Raw genomic sequence first — 17,578 nt, 5'->3', positions numbered from 1 at the left:
ATAGATAGATAGATAGAGATAGATAGATAGATAGATAGATAGATAGATGATAGATGATAGATAAAATATTCTTTCCACTGGATAAATTTGGTGAAATGTTCTCCCCCTCCCCAGTTTCTCTGACCACAAGTAAGATGGAGAATGGCAAAAGGTCATGTGCTCAGAGCTCTAAGTGAAATATACAGGAAATGTGAGAGTCAGTAGATAACTGCTTTCTGACCTGATCATTAGACCTGAAGGTGCAAATCAAGACAGTTTATATCAGAATCAAATAAACAGATCAAATTCGTAAATGAATCCATTTGGATTAGACACAGCGCGTAATACATTCCAGGCTACCGCCATGACCTACATGCATGCCAAATTTGCTGTGTGAACTTTCTGGGAGAAAGAAGGCTGTGGCTTGAAGACTTTCCCTGCAATCACCCACACCCACAAGAGGATTTGGACATACTGCCTTTGAAGTAGAAGCCTGGTATATTAATTATAAGATTTCATGATGTCCACAGCCATATATGCATGGTACTTGTCAATGATAACCCAAGATACCAGCTCCAGCTTGCTGTTCCAAACTGCTATAGTGAGAAGAAATTTCCTAAGACAGCCATGGAAATGTTCATTTCACACCTTTGTGTGAATCTCCAAGCTGCTGCCAGCCAGAAGCTCAAGATGTAACCCAGTCAGAGATCCACGAGGCAGGAGACCATAGTAGCCAATCACTCCAGCCTAAATCTGTCCCAAATGAACAGATGTGGATCCAAAGAGGGATGGACAAATCAGTCTATCTCCAGATGGATATCACTGTTGTATGTGTTTACTCGCAAATTTGTTCTGTTTCATTTCTGTGTAAATTGGTGAATAAGAAAAAAAAATCAGTATAAATGTATTTTGCTCAATATATGCATTTCTACAAAATCTATTTGGATATTATTTTCCCCACACGGGAACTGTACAAGTCAGCAGAGATGCTGTAGTGGATGATTCCTGAGTCTGGATAATGGGTCTATTGCGTTTTGGATGGGGCCACACTCCTGTTGAAGGAGCAGGTTCATAGAGGTAGGGTGTGCTACTACTGGATCCATCTCTGTCACTAGTGCCCCAAGTGACCTCAGTGGTTAGGATTGCATTTCCCCAGCTTTGGTCCATGTGCTGGTGACCTCCAGATTGGATTACTGCCATATATAGAGTGAGAATGACCTGGAAGCTGCAGCTAGTGCAAAAGTGCAGTGGCTCGACTGCTCTTTGGGGAAGAATATCACCATCATATTATGCCAGAAAGAATGGCATTGGCTGCCCATCAGCTAACTGCCTAATTCCAAGCTGCTGGTACAGGTGAACAAAGCCATATATAGCTCAGGACCAGGAAACTTAAAACAGTGTATTACATATACTCAACTGATAGCTGAGTTCTGCAGAAGACATCCTGCAGATATCATCTTTCTTTGGTCCCTATTACAGGTCCCAAACTGTGTCCCAAATTCAATTCTGTTTCTGGAAACAGGTGAATGCCCACTCTCCACCAAAGTATGGTGGGCTGCCTTGAGATACTGGCTCAAGATCTTGGTATTTGGCTTGGGGAAGGGATTAAAGGGAAAGATACCCCTGCTCTTGTGGGCCAGTCGTGTCTGACTCTAGGGTTGTGCGCCCATCTCACTTAAGAGGCCGGGGGCCAGCGCTGTCTGAAGACACTTCCGGGTCACGTGGCCAGCGTGACGAAGCTGCTCTGGCAAGCCGGCACCAGCGCAGCACACGGAAACGCCGTTTACCTTCCCGCTATAAAGCGGTACCTATTTATCTACTTGCACTTAAGGGTGTTTTCGAACTGCTAGGTGGGCAGGAGCTGGGACCGAAAGACGGGAGCTCACCCCGCCACGGGGATTCAAACCACCGACCATGCGATTGGCAAGCCCTAGGCACTGAGGTTATACCCACAGTGCCACCCGCTCCCTTCTGGGAAGGGATTATTAGTACATTTAACCAATGAGAAGTTTGTCAGCCCACGGCTGAAAATGATGGCCAGAAAAGCCTCCTCGATTGGACTGCCATCATCCCTCTTATATCATCTGGGTTACGACATTGCCATTGAATCCCTGTGGCAAAGGCTTTGGGACATCTCACATAGCGACTTGCGATCCCAATCATATGTAATTTGTAGCCCGGTCGCAGCTGGAATCCAATACACGTATGACTTTCAGATATCCTCATACCTTACGAATTTGTCTGTACCTACCTATTGGTGTTTATTTACCAAAGCCAGACCAAATGTATTTCTAAATGGCAGACTGAGAGGCATCCCCTATCAGAATAGACTTTGTTTATGTTCCCAGGACATTGATTGTATGAAGCATATCCTACTTTATTGTGGGCAATATGAGGAAGCAAGGGATCAACTGATCAAACCCTTACTGGCAAATTTGCCGGGAAAATCCGAAACCTCCCATATAAAATATCTTTTGAAGGACAGGTCAAATGATATTCCGCTGGCCGTGGCAAAGTTTCTTTCAGAGGTTATAAGAAACAAAGATCATTATGCGCTAGATAAAACAAAATGGCTGCCTTGGTTTCTTCCATCTGTCTGTCTGGTCGTTTTAACTGTATCTAGTTTTGAAATTGTTTTATGTTTTATGGGTCTTTGGAACACAATAAAATATTGATTGATTGATATCACCTTTATAAAGGAGATACATTCTGCATGATGCCAGAATTGGCCCTTTCGTGTGGTGGCACCTATCCTTTAAAACTCCCCCTCTTTATATATTATGCAGATACAGGATATTATTTTCGGTGTATTTTGAAGAGTTGCCTCTTTCAACAAACCTTCTAAGTGCAGCGTTTTTTAAAAAAGCAGAAGATCCCAGTTGGTATCATCTGAAACTCTGTAATCTGCACATTAGTCTAGAAGCTGCAGGATCAGATCAGTTCCCACCAGAGTTCACAAGGATTGAATTCTTCAAGCACTCCTTGAAGGGGGCAACTTTCCATGCAAAAGGAGCACTATAGCTTTGCACATTTAAGAAGTGTAATAATATTCCCTTCTCCACATGCATTTTTTTTAATGATGCAAATGGTGGTAATGATTAGAGGAAGAAGGGGGAAGTTGGTACCCTCTCAGGAATCTGCTGCCTTTATTCACAGCTTCACTGTGTTTCATTGTTGGTACAGCCCTGCATGTAGGGACTTGTGCTCCCACAATTAAAGCCCAACCCAATGCCTGGGAAGTAGGGCAGGCTTGCCATATATGGCTGCTGTAAGTTTGCAAGGGCCTCTGGGGATGCTGTCTGGGCTGGAGGCTCATATATGATGGCTAGCAGGACCTGCTTAAGGTGTTACGCAAAGGAGACCCAGCACGTTCCTGTCAGAATCATCATACGCTCCGGATATGAACTTAATTCGTTCCGGGGGTCCATTCACACCTGAAAATTATGTAAATAGAGGCACACTTCTGCGCATGTGTGTGACATGATTGAGTGCTTCTGTGCATGTGCGAGCGGCGAAACCCAGAAGTATACACTTCCGGGTTTGCCGCGGCCGTAACCCGAAGATTCAGTATCAAGAGGGATACATAAGTAGAGGTACGACTGTACTTTTTCATTCATTCATAAACTTTATTGCGCTAGCCAAAGACCATGGCATCGTTCACAGGGGGGAACAAAAGGAAAAACAGCAACAACCATGAAAACATTTTAAAAAACATTTAGAACTACCGGTGCAATAAATCATGGATACGTCTCCTAGAGATTATTTGTTGCATAAACTAGACTAGCAGGGAAAGCTCATGTAAAATATGCCAGCTTAAATGTCCGAATCCCCTTTGCAGTTGACCGCTATTTCATCTAGCTCTTTTCTCCTGATCTTCTTAGCTGCCAACACATATAGGTAAAGGTAAAGGTACCCCTGCCCGTACGGGCCAGTCTTGACAGACTCTAGGGTTGTGCGCCCATCTCACTCAAAGAGGCCAAGGGCCAGCGCTGTCCGAAGACACTTCCGGGTCACGTGGCCAGCGTGACATCGCTGCTCTGGCGAGCCAGAGCTGCACATGGAAACGCCGTTTACCTTCCCGCTAGTAAGCGGTCCCTATTTATCTACTTGCCCCCGGGAGTGCTTTCGAACTGCTAGGTTGGCAGGCGCTGGGACTGAACAGCGGGAGCGCACCCCGCCGCGGGGATTCGAACTGCCGACCTTTCGATCGGCAAGCCCTAGGCACTGAGGCTTTAACCCACAGCGCCACCGGCGTCCCTGCCAACACATATAATGCTACTTTATAAGTTACAGAGGACTGTACTTCCTTTGCCTGGTACACTCTGGGCAGGGCAAAGGCAGGAGGTAGCAGGCGGACCAACACTAGGGGGCCAAGGGATCTTTGATCCCCTCAATATCTGGAGGAAAGGGGCCAGGGACCCTGAATGTTTGAGGCCTCCTCCCAATGGCTGGATATTGTTTCACATATGACACACGAAGTCCCAAGGTGCACTGTGCTTGTCAGCAGAGCCATGCTGGAGGGCTGGATCTTCAGCATGACCCACTGAGGAACCCAGCACACAGTGCTGCTGTATGGTGTCACACACGTTTGATGTCATTCATGTGTGACATCATGCAAACCCTCAATGTTGGGTGCAACTTGGTGCTTCTGGGAGGTAGCCTATGTTTGTTGATTTAGCAAGAATTATATACCACTTGATTGAAACAAGAATTATATACCACTTGATTGAAACAAAACCTCCAAGCAGAAATATTAAATTTATCCATAAAAACTATCAAAACTATTAAAATCCGGAACCAGCAGGACCAGGCTCTTCAGAAAGACTGAAAAAAATTATGCTATATTTGAATGACAACTGTAAACCATTAACATCGCTAGTAAGTTTTGTAAGGATAAAATTATCACTTATTACTAATTGTATTTAAGTAATTCTATAAGGATATAATTTAATAGGAATAAGAAATGTAGGAAATTGCAGTATATAGAGATTAGATTTGACAAAGCCTTTCCTCCTCCCAGGAAGAGAAGGGGTTGTGATCGGGAGACGATTCCTGCGTCATGCAGGGGGCACTCCGCCCCCTGCTTCAACTCCAGGGCTGGCGTGCCACACCCCTCCCCAGTTGGGCACCCAATAGGGAAGCTCGGCGGGGGCGTGGCTTGCTGCTCATTTAACCTTTTATTTCCCCCCACTCCTGGTGCTGGATTTGTTTGGGCCTCTTCAACGATTCTCAGTTCTCAGGCGCAGGCCCAAACTCTCGGGCAGTGGCGTAGCGTGGGGGTGCAGGGGGGGCTGGCCGCACCGGGCGCAACATCTGGGGGGGTGCGCTCGCACTCGCAGCTCTCTGCCCTGACCTGGCTCACTCACTCTCTCTGACCTGGCTCACTCATTCTCTCTCACTGCAGTGCTGGCTGTGCGAATCCGATCCGAGCCGCCGGGTCGCCGCCCACTGTGGAGGGCACCCTCCCCTCCACAGTGGGTGGCGACCCGGCGGCTCGGATCGGATTCGCACAGCTTGTGGCAGGCGTGCAGTGCGGTGCGGAGAAAGAGCGAGGGACTATCTGGGGGAGGAACAGTGCAGCGGGGTGGGGGCAAATTACTTGCCTTGCCCCGGGTGCTGACAACCCATGCTCTGCCACTGCTCTCGGGCAGTAACTGCGGCAGTGCAAACTAGGTCTCTGGCCCTCAGAACTGCATTGGGTCGCCTGTGCGGAGGCCGCCGGCCTGTGTCAATAACCCTGTTGCGTCCAGTTCTTCCGGTTCTTTGCAGAATAAGCAGCCGGGCAGCTGGAGGGGGAGCTTCAGACAGTTGAGGGGGGACAAACCATCAGGCAAAAGACGCACCAAGAAGCACGTGTGTAAGAAGAGCAAGTCGAAAACGGGCTACATGGATGAAGAGTCAGAACAGCCTGTGCGCTTTCTGGGGTGGCCGCCGCCATTAGCTATGATAAAAGTCCGAAGGAAGGCTTCCAGGATCCCTCTAGCATGCTAGGATCAAACTGAAAACGGCACCTGGTCTGTGGCGGTCGTCCCGTATGTTGAAAAGAAGCCATTAGATTCTTATCGCACGGGTAAGCCGGACCTGAGAAGGGAGCCAAAGCGCAAGGTATTTTGGGAATTCAATAAGGGGTCATGCCAAAGGCAGTCTTGTAAGTATCTGCACGAGTGTGAGAGGTGTGCAGGGGTACACCCAGCCGTAGCGTGTTACAAAGGGAAGCAGCCCTTTTGGGGAGGTGGGGTTCCAGCTCCAGAGAAGCCCCCGCAGCAGGGAACAGACGATAGGGACCCTCCGGGTCTAGCATTTTCCCTGATCCAGCTCCCTCCTCTCCGCATTCTTCGATCAAATTCTTCGATCGGGCACTAAGACTTATCCGGAATTTTGGTCACGAGGCACTCTAGGCAAAATGTGACATAGAGTCAGCCTTCTGTCTATTGCCGGTTCATCCCAATGACTTCCATTTGCTGGGATTCAAATTTCGAGGGAAGTATTACATTGTCAAGGCTATGCCGATGGGTTGTTCTGTAGCCGGCTTGGCCTTTGAGACATTTAGCACCTTTTGGGTCTGGGCCTTGCGCTACAGAACCAACTCACCTGGGGTGACGCGTTACCTCGGTGACTTTCTACTTGTTGGGAAGCCCAATACCGGCAAATGTGCCTCCCTTCTGGAGGCCTTTTCAGCTTTGGCCCAGGAGTTGGGAGTTCCCCTCATGGCAGATAAGACGGACCCTCAATGCATCTTACTAACCTGGGTATAGAGCTTGACACAGCAGCTCAATCTGCCCGCCTGCCAGAGGGGGAAATAGTTGCCCTTAAGGAAACAATTTGAGAAACCCTTCCCAAAATAATAATAATAATAATAATAATAATAATAATAATAATAATAATAAAGTCACTCTTAGACAGGTCCAGTCCTTGCTAGATCATTTCAACTTCGTGTGTAGAGTAGTTTCACCAGGCCGCCCATTTTGCTCCTGCTTAGCCAGGCTGTCAGTGGGCCTCAAGCATCTGCACCATAGAGTAAGACTCCCCAAGTCGGTCAAGGCGGATTTTGAGATGTGGATCAGATTTCTGGAACACTACAACGGAGTCTCCCTATGGCAGGAAATCCTTAATTTGGCCTCTGATTTCCAGGTCCACTCCAATGTGGCAGGGTCCCTGGGCTTTGGTCTGTTCGTTAAGGGACGTTGGTGCGTGCAACAATGGCCAGCAGAGTGGCAAGGGGAGGCCATCATACGGGATCTCACTTTTCTGGAGTTTTTTCTCATAGTTGTGGTGGTTCACATATGGACTGAGGAGTTCCGGAATCGCCGGGTATGCTTCAGAACTGATAACCAGGCCGTGGTTAACATACTGGCTAGCAGTCATTGCGTTCTGAGAGAGGTCTCACCTACTTCGATCATTTGTGCTCCGATGCCTTGCTTCCGGTCGTTAGCACCTTGGGCTCAGCTGCTGCCAGAACCCTTTCCGGATCACCCACGGAACCTTGGAGACGTGAAGTGATCAAAGGAGTATTAGCGTCTGTTGCACCCTCTACCCTCAGGTCTTATAAGAAAATATGGTGCGACTTCACAGGTTTCAGGTCCAAAGTATCGTCCCTTTCCCCTATCGTATGAAACTTAGGTCAATTTGCTGGTCCAAGTTTGAGGCCCGGCTGTTCTCTGCAGCATACGCTATAGCCTTCTTTGGTGCCTTGTGGGTTGGCGAGGTGGTAGCAGAAGCTACCTCAAGTGGAACAACGCGCAGCCTCCTCCTGGAGGACGTGCAGGTGTCCAGTTCAGGCGTGATGGTGCGGGTGCATCAGTCTAAGGTGGACCAGGGCAGTAAGGGCACCGTAGTACAACTCACAGCCTCTGGTCAGAAGGGCCCATGCCCAGTAAAGGACACCAGGCGATACCTTTACCTCAGACCTCCCGGCCTTGGCCCGCTCTTCATTCATGAGGATGGATCCCGATTGATGAGGCACCAATTCACCAGGGTACTTTGCAAAGCGATAGATGCCTGCGCTTTCCCTTCCAAAAGACTACGCGGCACATTCATTTAGGATTGGTGTGGCCACAACGGCCTCATGGGCCTTCCGGCAGACAGGATCAAGGAGATGGGCCGCTGGAAATCTAATGCCTACAAAAGTATTCTGAGAACGCTCCGCTTACCTGTCTTTTCTTTCTTTATTCTTAGCTGTGTTCGGTAGTCCAGTGTGGATTTGCGGCCACAGTATCGTGCATTGGGTCCGCCTCCAGTCAGCAAGTTCCGGCTTCATGCCTAATCTGGGGCTACCATCGTGGGTGCGAGTTTCCTGGTTGTCGAGAAGGGGCATGAGCTGGTAAGAACTCATGCCACTGCTGAAGGCAAAAGTTGCGCTGTTGGACCCCCCTAACATTCTAATCATTCAGCTGGGTGAGAGCGACCTGGCTAGCAGGAAGAGTGTGGACTTGCTGCCTTATTTCCCAGAACAGCCCTGTTCTGGTCCTCTCTCTTGAAGAGAAAGGTTTGGCGCGGTGCGCATAACATTATGGCCTTTGAGAAATCCAGGAAACTCTTGAATCGCGCGGCAGCGCGCAAAGTGCGTTTTATGAATGGTGTAGTTATATCTCATGATGATATCCAGATTGGCGACTAGACCCTATTCCGGGATGACGGCGTTCACCTTTCAGATTGCGGAAACAACATATGGCTGGCTACCATATCCAATAGTCTTAGGGATTGTTTGCAGCTGTGAGGGTATTGGTGGCGAGCCTTTTGGCTCGGGTGGTGGTTAGGCATTGGAATGTGTTGTTGGTGTTTCAGGGGGCAAGGTGTGGCCATCGCCTTCCCCGACAATTTTGGGTATTCCGCTAAAGGAATCCGGCGGTCGTGGATCCTGTCCGATGCCCGTGTGGCGGGGGGCCATGGCACGACCCTCGGTGACATCAGGAAGAGAGCCTATAGTTGGATTAGCATCAACAGGCTTCCCCTACTGGTGGTTAACCCCTCCTCAGACTCACCCCTCTACGAGTGGGTGGAGTCTAATGTTCTGTGGTCCATTGCCTAAGCCAATACCTTCTCACATGCTGTAATCAATAAAGTTGTGGCCTTTTTTTAGCCCGTTAACCTTACATTCTGTGTCCACGTGTCTTTATTCCCCAAGCAGGGATCGGGTCCTTGAATCACAACCATCATTTGGGGAGGAGGGAAGTCACAGGCTCATGGAGCCAATTGTTTTGTTTTTGCAAAGTATGATGTTATGTACGAAAATATATGTAAAACCCAATAAAAATATTTTTTTAAAGTATTTTTAAAAAACCCAATCTAAATCAGCAGTAAACTAAAAAGAGATTAAAGCATGTCAACATCTATGTACCCGGGTGGGCATGTCTAAGCAAAAAATGTTTTCGTACAGTTTGGAAAGGTATAAATACAAATATAATACATTGGAATAAATTGAGATTCTCCATCATCTAAAATGATGATTGTAACTCAATTCCTTTGTTTGTTTGTTGTTTGTTTCAGATGCTGCCAGTTTGGATACCAATAGCTCATCTGAACAAATGACATTAAAACCATTAATAAGTTTATATTTCAATTGGATTGATCACGTATTGAAAAAAATCTTTATTATACCCAGGGCTTTTTTTCAGCCGGAACTTTCCAGAACTCAGTTCTGGCACCTCTCATTGCCATTATAAGAAGAGAACAAGGTAGGCATTTATGGAGAGTTCTGGTACATTTTTTTCTAGAAAAAATAGCACTGATTATACTTCCACCAATCAGCCGGCAGTTGGGGCATTCCAAATTTAAGTAGCTATTATGAAGGGAGCCAATTTAGCCATACGGTGGAATTTTTTTTATCCAATAAGAGAACCCATTGGTCAAAACTGGTGGATAAAGAAATCCATATTGTTCCTATAGGGGTATTGACATTAATAATAATAAAAAAGCTTTGATCTCTGAGTTGGCTTACTAATTCCTATACACTCAAATAATTTAGAATATGGAAAAAATGGACATTTTATCATGCTTGGTGAACATGTAAAAAAGCCAAAAATTATTGGATACAAATAGATGTATTGATATGGAGAATTTTGAAGACTAACTATCAACTGAAGCCAGAATTCTTCCTGCTGGAACTTATAGATAAACAGAAAAAGACTATGGAACTTTGCTTCAATATTTGATTATGACAGTGAGACTTTTAGATGCACAAAAATGGAAGGGCTCATCACTACCAACAATGGAAGAATGACTATTAAAGTTAACAGATTCAGCTGAGATGGAGAAACTGAAATGTTTAATGAGAGAAAAGTCATTGTTAACATTTATTAAAGAGTAGAAACCTCCCATATTTTTGCATGAAAAAGAAAACGAAATAATGACATTTGGATCTGAGGATGGAAGATAATGTTTGTTTATAAGAAGTGGCTTTTTAGGGTGTTATACTGGAGTGGTTGAAATGAATATTGTTTGTATACAGTGGTCAGACGAAGAAACAAAAGTTCTTTAATTTCTGAATTTTATTTCTCTCTCTCTCTTTCTATTTACCTGCTTTTCTTTCTCTCTTTTTTCTATGTTCTTATTGTATTTAGATTAATGTTTAAGATTTAGATTTTTTTTTAAAAAGGCTATTTGATATTAAGCTGATGATATATGAAATATTTGAGAGGGCCTGGCCCACCCAAAATTACTGGGCATTGCCATTCAAATGGTGTGTGTGCACCACATCTTGTGATCAATTGTGTGGTACAGGGCCCCAGTATTTTATTCAAGGTGTCACTCCTGCCTCTGGCCATACAAACAGAGCTCTATATGATGCATGTTCCCCCCAATGTCTCAGATGTGGTGGAAAATACTTCTCTTCCCTGCCTCTTACTTTCAAATTAAGAGTCAATTGACAGCCTCATCAGATTGTTTGTGGAAGAGGGAGGGATGTTATCTTATCCTTCACTTCAGGAAACAAAATATATTGGCCCAGTCCTGAGCTTAGATTGATAATCGCCATAATTTGTTGCTAATAATAATAATAATAATAATAATAATAATAATAATAATAATAATATGTTTGGACCATCCTGCCTTGCTCAACAATCTGGCTACCTACAGAGGTTGCCCCACAAATAACACACTGGAAGGACAGATCCTGAAGCTGAGACTCCAATACTTTGGCCACCTCATGAGAAGAGAAGATTCCCTGGAAAAGACCCTGATGTTGGGAAAGATGGAGGGCACAAAGAGAAGGGGACGACAGAGGACGAGATGGTTGGATAGTGTTCTCAAAGCTACCAGCATGAGTCTGATCAAACTGCGGGAGGCAGTGGAAGACAGGAGGGCCTGGCGTGCTCTGGTCCATGGGGTCATGAAGAGTCGGACACGACTAAACGACTAAACAACAACAACAGTAGTTCAAGCAAGAGGTTACTAGAGTATAGTCAACAGAAGTTAGGCTGCCCCTGTCCAGATAAATTCTAATCTGATGGAAGGCACACTGGGCCACTGAGGCTACTTGAGCCTCAGGCGACAGGAATGGTTCCAGAAGTACCCATAAATATGTTCCTGCTCCCACACAGAGAGTGTCTCCCCACCCAGAGCAAGTCACATCTCACCCACCCAGTCTAGGGAGTCACCTTGGGACTTGTGCTCCTTCTTAGCATCCCTTTTGAAAAAGTGCCCTGATGTTTTGCCTGACCTTGGCATCCCTCACCATCAGAAATGCTGTACGTCTCTTGGAGTCAAACATGTGCAGGCATGATCAGAAAGGAGTCTCTTGGTTTTAAGGCTTGATGTTATCAAGGCAACACAATTCCTCCTATCATGTTCAGTCCTGTATTATTAAATGGTGGGTTGGCCACTACGCTGGCCTAGGATGAATGAAAATGCTTTGAGTTCACAAGGGAAAGAGACGGAGCAGGTGGAAGCCTCATCTTGCTCGGCATCAGCCACCTTAGGTGTGGCTTCCTGAGCATTATCCTGGATGGCACCACAAGTTTTAGCCAGCTCTGTAGCTATACAGGAGAAGGCTTAAGGATATAGAGTGATGAAAAGAGCTCCTTTGGCGCTTAGGGATTCTACAGAAGGTTCATTATGCCATTTCTCATTTTCTCCTTCTCTGGGTGGGGAACCATGTTCAGCCTGAGGACTTCATTCCCTTCTGGATAACCTTCTGAGGGCCTTCTGCCAGTGGTGGGCGGGAGCAGAGGCAGAGCAATGAATGTAGGGTTGACCTTGGTGCAGTAGGCTAGTTTCTAGAAACTCACACGCCCTCCTCTACTGTCTTGGCATGCAAGAGGCAGTATCAGAGTACAAGGCCACATCTCAGACAGGGAAGCACTGAATGACTGAAGCAAGGGCCAGCGAGAGGTGTGGTCTGGGGAGAGTATGAGGGCCAAATAGAGTTACATTAGACACCCATTTGGGCACATTCCCCATCCTTGGGAGCTCTCTCGCTCTCTCCCCCTGGCCAAACAGATTGGGATATTTCAATAGTGGAAAAAGTAGATGAAAACCGAGGAAAGGAAAAGCTGATGGACTTCTTTGTCCAGAGGGTGTGTGGCTGGGGAGAGGGTGTGGTCTGTGCAGATTCCCAAGGGCTGCAAAGAGTGCCCTGGAGGGCCACATTTGGCCTGAGCCCCCCCCCCAAAATACATGTTTAAATATGCCCTCCTCAACTGCATACCCAATGCAACCTTACTGCTCGCACTGCCCTAAATTTGCTGATTTGAATTTTTTGAGGAACCTTAAACAAATGCTGAAGAACTTGAGAATCTGTCTGGAATAGTGTTCAAATCCAGGGTTCATATCCCCACTCAACCATGAGGCTCACTGGGTGACTTTTGCTTATGGAGATCGGCATCTTCAACACTTTCCGTTTCCTGGCAGCGAGTTGCCCTGCTCTTTGGTCATGCACGCTGGGAAGTTGGGGGAACATTCTCCTATATGAATAGTCTTCAACCTTTTCAGACCCAGGAGCCACCTTTGACCCCTCATATCATTGTAGTGTTGTTGTGGCCCAACTTGGATCAGGCTGTAAGCCATAATGGGTCCCAACTGAAGAACAATGCCCTAGATTGAGCCTTATTTGGATTGCAGAGAAACAGAGAAAGTTTTGTTTCATAAACACCCAATTTTGCTTTAACTGGTTTTTTGGGGAAACTGCCCTTTTTGCACCTACCCTTTTTAAATTTTTTTGTATTTCTAAGATCTCTTGATTCCATGGGCATGTTGATATCCTCCCTCTTGTGCATGCGTAGTGTTGTCTTGGCTACAAAATCTTCCATTGATGGATGTTGGGTCCATTATGTAATTGGCAGTACTGTTTTAATGCCACAAAGCATTCAGATGAGATGCAAAATCTTGCTTGAAGAATGTTTGACGACTTCAGATAAAAAGGTAAAGGGACCCCTGCCCATACGGGCCAGTCGTGTCCGACTCTAGGGTTGTGCGCCCATCTCACTCAAGAGGCCGGGGGCCAGCGCTATCCGGAGACGCTTCCGGGTCATGTGGCCAGCGTGACAAAGCTGCTCTGGCGAGCCGGCACCAGCGCAGCACACGGAAACGCCGTTTACCTTCCCGCTATAAAGCGGTACCTATTTATCTACTTGCACTTAGGGGTGCTTTCGAACTGCTAGGTGGGCAGGAGCTGGGACCGAACGACGGGAGCTCACCCCGCCGCGGGGATTCGAACCGCCAACCATGCGATCGGCAAGTCCAAGGCACTGAGGTTTTACCCACAGCGCCACCCGCGTCCCAAATACTCCCAGAAGACGACTTCAGATACTCACCACATAATGAAGAGGAAAAAGTTGTATGTCCTTGCATGGTTCTAAGGGCTGTAAAGAAGTATGGGAGCATCTTTAGGGAAGGCAAGATTTCAGAACTAAGTTTAGCACAGGGAGGAGGGAGACTGTGATCCTCCAAATGTTGTGGTCTCCAATTCCTATCAGCATCAGCCAACATGGCCAAAGGCCAGGGATGTTGGGATCTGAAGTCTCAGAACATTTGGAGGCTCATGTGTGCCTCATTTCTGGTTTAGCATGAGGGTTTTTAGGGTGTGTGGTTTTTTTTTAACTAGACCACTGGTGTATACGACTTATGAATGAATGAATGAAACTTTATTTGCATCAGCCATCGGCCATAGCAACAAGAGAACATTGCGATATACACAGAACAAAATTAAAAGATGATTATATAAAACACAGTTTAGGGTCCTGAATCAGCAGTCAAATAGTGGACCTTATCCTGATTGTCCCAGCTAAAAACCTTGCAACTGTTGCTGTCATCTGCTCCTCTTGATCTGCCAGGAGAAAAGACACTGCGGCAGTGGTTGGGTGACCCGGAATGGACAATAAAAGAGGGGTGATAATTTCATTCCTCAGGTCTTTATAAAGAGTGCAAGCCAGGAGGGCATGTGCCACTGATTTGGTGCTGCCATCTCCATAGGGACATAAGCGTTTTTCGTGTGGAATTTGTTGGAATCGTCCTTCAACTACAGCTGAGGGCAATACATTCAATATTGTGAGGGTAAAATCGCATCTATATTTTGAAATTGCTAGGTTATACAGATGGGGTGCCAGAGAATCGAAGTGGGAAGATGGAAACTGGTCATACCATGGGCAAAATTTCCTTACTGTGGCCAAGTTGTTCTGATGCTCGAAATCATTTAGGCATTGACAAATTAGACTGTTGCTTTACTGAAACCTACGGTGAGTAGCTTTTGTGGGGATAAACCACAAGAGTGAAGTTTTTGATAGACAATTTTAGACCAGGCACTCTTGTGCCAGTCTTGTAGCACTAGGGATATTAGACTGGGGGGGTTTGAGTTTAGCCGAAGCCAGAAGTTAAATGTCCTGTGCCAGATCCGTGACTTACGTGCTAACAGAGAGACAAAGAGTGGGGAATTTCTGGTCTCTCTCAGGTATGTGCTTCCCAGTGCTTGGGGGACTAGTCAGATCTAGGCAGATGATTCAAGTTCAGCTCAAGAACGAACATAGCACAAATTAACATAAACATCCATATTTTGCCCACCCTGGTTGTGCCCACTTTGAGGGCATGCACAGCCCATGGGGGAAAGGTGCAGTGTGCATGTATCCACTTGAAACATTTGCAGCTGCAGAAATTGACAACCTAGTTCAGAAACACATCCTGCGGAAAGACTCTGAAGGGAGTGAGTCTTGGACCGGCTACTTGCTGCATTCCATTGGTCTTTCTGCCTGTTTAAACCTAGAATCATAGAATCATAGAGTTGGAAGAGACCACAAGGGCCATCGAGTCCAACCCCCTGCCAAGCAGGAAACACCATCAGAGCACTCCTCACATATGGTTGTCAAGCCTCTGCTTAAAGACCCCCAAAGAAGGAGACTCCACCACACTCCTTGGCAGCAAATTCCACTGTCGAACAGCTCTTACTGTCAGGAAGTTCTTCCTAATGTTTAGGTGGAATCTTCTTTCTTGTAGTTTGGATCCATTGCTCCGTGTCCGCTTCTCTGGAGCAGCAGAAAACAACCTTTCTCCCTCCTCTATGTGACATCCTGAACATTTGCTCCTATATGATAACAAGAGTAGAGTACTGTGTCTCTGCAGTGCAGGCATGCCACCATGAACCGTGACAGATAGAACTCTGCATCCTAAATATTAACTGTATAGTACAGCTAGTCTTAGGTTTGGGCCGTAATAAGTCATAACTATAAATGAAGAGAAAAGAAGGTAACTCTGTGTGTGACCCGGAAGGTGAAAAGAGATTCCTGTGACTTGCTGCTATATTTAAAGCTGTTATGTACTGAGTTGAATAGGATCCAAAATGCAGCAGTCTGATTGGTCCTAGAACAATGCAGCAGTATGATTGGTCTGCAGGAGCCACCCAATCCAGCTCCAGATGGAAGAGAATTCACAACCTGATTGGCCTACAGTAGAATTCCGGAATTAGCCAATCACGTGCAGCCCATTGTGTAAATAATGTATATAAAGCAGATACTTTGAGGGGACTTTCATTCCTCCTCACCACTATGAGCTGAATAAAGAGCATGAAATCCACTCTTGACTCTGAGTATATTTCAAAAGCATTATCATACCACTTTAAACTGAAATGGTTTCCCTCAAATAATCATGGGAGCTGAAGTTTGTCAAGGGTGTGGATAGTTGTTAGGGGGCCCTATTCCCCTGAAAAGGTAAAGGGACCCCTGACCATTAGGTCCAGTCGTGGCCGACTCTGGGGTTGCGGCGCTCATCTTGCTTTATTGACCGAGGGAGCCAGCGTACAGCTTCCGGGTCATGTGGCCAGCATGACTAAGCTGCTTCTGGCAAACCAGAGCAGCGCATGGAATCGCTGTTTACCTTCCCGCCAGAGTGGTACCTATTTATCTACTTGCACTTTGACGTGCTTTCAAACTGCTAGGTTGGCAGGAGCTGGGACTGAGCAACAGAAGCTCACCCCGTCGCGGGGATTCGAACCACCGACCTTCTGATCGGCAAGTCCTAGGCTCAGTGGTTTAACCCACAGCGCCACCCGTGTCCCTCCTTATTCCCCTTACAGAGCTACAATTCTCAGAGTCAGTGCCTTTTTTCTAAAAAATATTTACGGGTACTCTCATTTTACTCAAGAAAACCACCATTTTATAGTTCAAATCAGGGAAAATAAATACAGTAAATGGACAAAAGTACAAAGATTCACAAAATGTTTGGGGGTATGCGTGGCCCTGCGTACCTCCAGGGGAAAAACAACAACACTGCTCAATCCCTCTTCCCAGAGAACTCTTGAAATTCTAACTCTGTGGGGGTGATCAGGGTCTTTTAGCAACTCTCAACACCTTCAGCTAACTACAGTCCCCAGGAAGTTTGGGGGAGAAGCCGTGGCTGTTTAAAGTTGTATGATACTGCTTTAAATGTTTCGTGAAAATGGGGCTAAAGAGTTTTGAGGCCAAGGGTGGTGGTGGTGGTTATGACTCAGAAAAACCTTCTTCGGAAAAGTGACCAAGTGGACAGAAAGAATGCGTTGTTAACTAGCCTCACATACCCGCCAACATTTATATGATGAAAATAGGGACGTCCCATTCCACAATGGTGATTTTACTATTTAGACCCCACACGTCTTATTGGGTTGCCCCAGCGCTCTGGACATCTTCCAACATGTATAAAAACATAATAAAACATTAAACATTTTTTTTAAAACTCCCCTATACAGGATTGCCTTCAGATGGCTCGGGGGTCGGATAACTCCAAACCCTCCAACATTTCTTTAATGAAAAAAAGGACGTCCTAAGGAAAAGCGGGACATTTCAGGATCAAATCAGAAACCAGGATGGCTTCTCTAAATCAGGGATGTCCCTGGAAAAATAGGGACATTTGGAGGGTTGTGGCCTCAGGGTTGGGACAGGCTCATCCACCTTTAGTCAGCAGGAGGTGGTTGTGGCAGCTTCTGTCCTTAGCAAACACATGCATAGTTTGTTCCATTGCAGATCTCATTTGCTGCAAAGTTATTAAAGTTGTGGCTTTACTTTACCCAAAGTCAGGTTATTTTATTTCTGAGTGTGAGTGCAATCAAACCGCAAGCTATTACCTGCCAAAATAGTTCCGAGTGTGAGCAGATAAGTGTGACTCAAAACATAGCCCTAAGACACATCAATTCCCCTCCCCCCGC

The 17,578-nt window shown here is 46.2% G+C and overlaps 1 long non-coding RNA gene across 1 annotated transcript; it reads right to left on the bottom strand.

The window, feature by feature from the left end:
• Window positions 1-443: 443 nt before the first annotated feature.
• On the bottom strand, window positions 444-11,684 carry LOC310671844. The gene is made up of 2 exons (XR_014508251.1): window positions 11,636-11,684; window positions 444-842 (listed from the first exon to the last, which is right to left on the bottom strand). It is a non-coding gene; the product is annotated as an uncharacterized lncRNA (long non-coding RNA).
• Window positions 11,685-17,578: the final 5,894 nt, after the last annotated feature.

This window comes from Podarcis tiliguerta (genome assembly GCF_965153285.1).
Source record: "Podarcis tiliguerta genome assembly, chromosome: 2".
Lineage (NCBI taxonomy): Eukaryota > Metazoa > Chordata > Lepidosauria > Squamata > Lacertidae > Podarcis > Podarcis tiliguerta.
The sequence above is the reverse complement of the archived record's forward strand: the minus strand, read 5'-3'. Positions and strand labels throughout refer to the sequence as shown.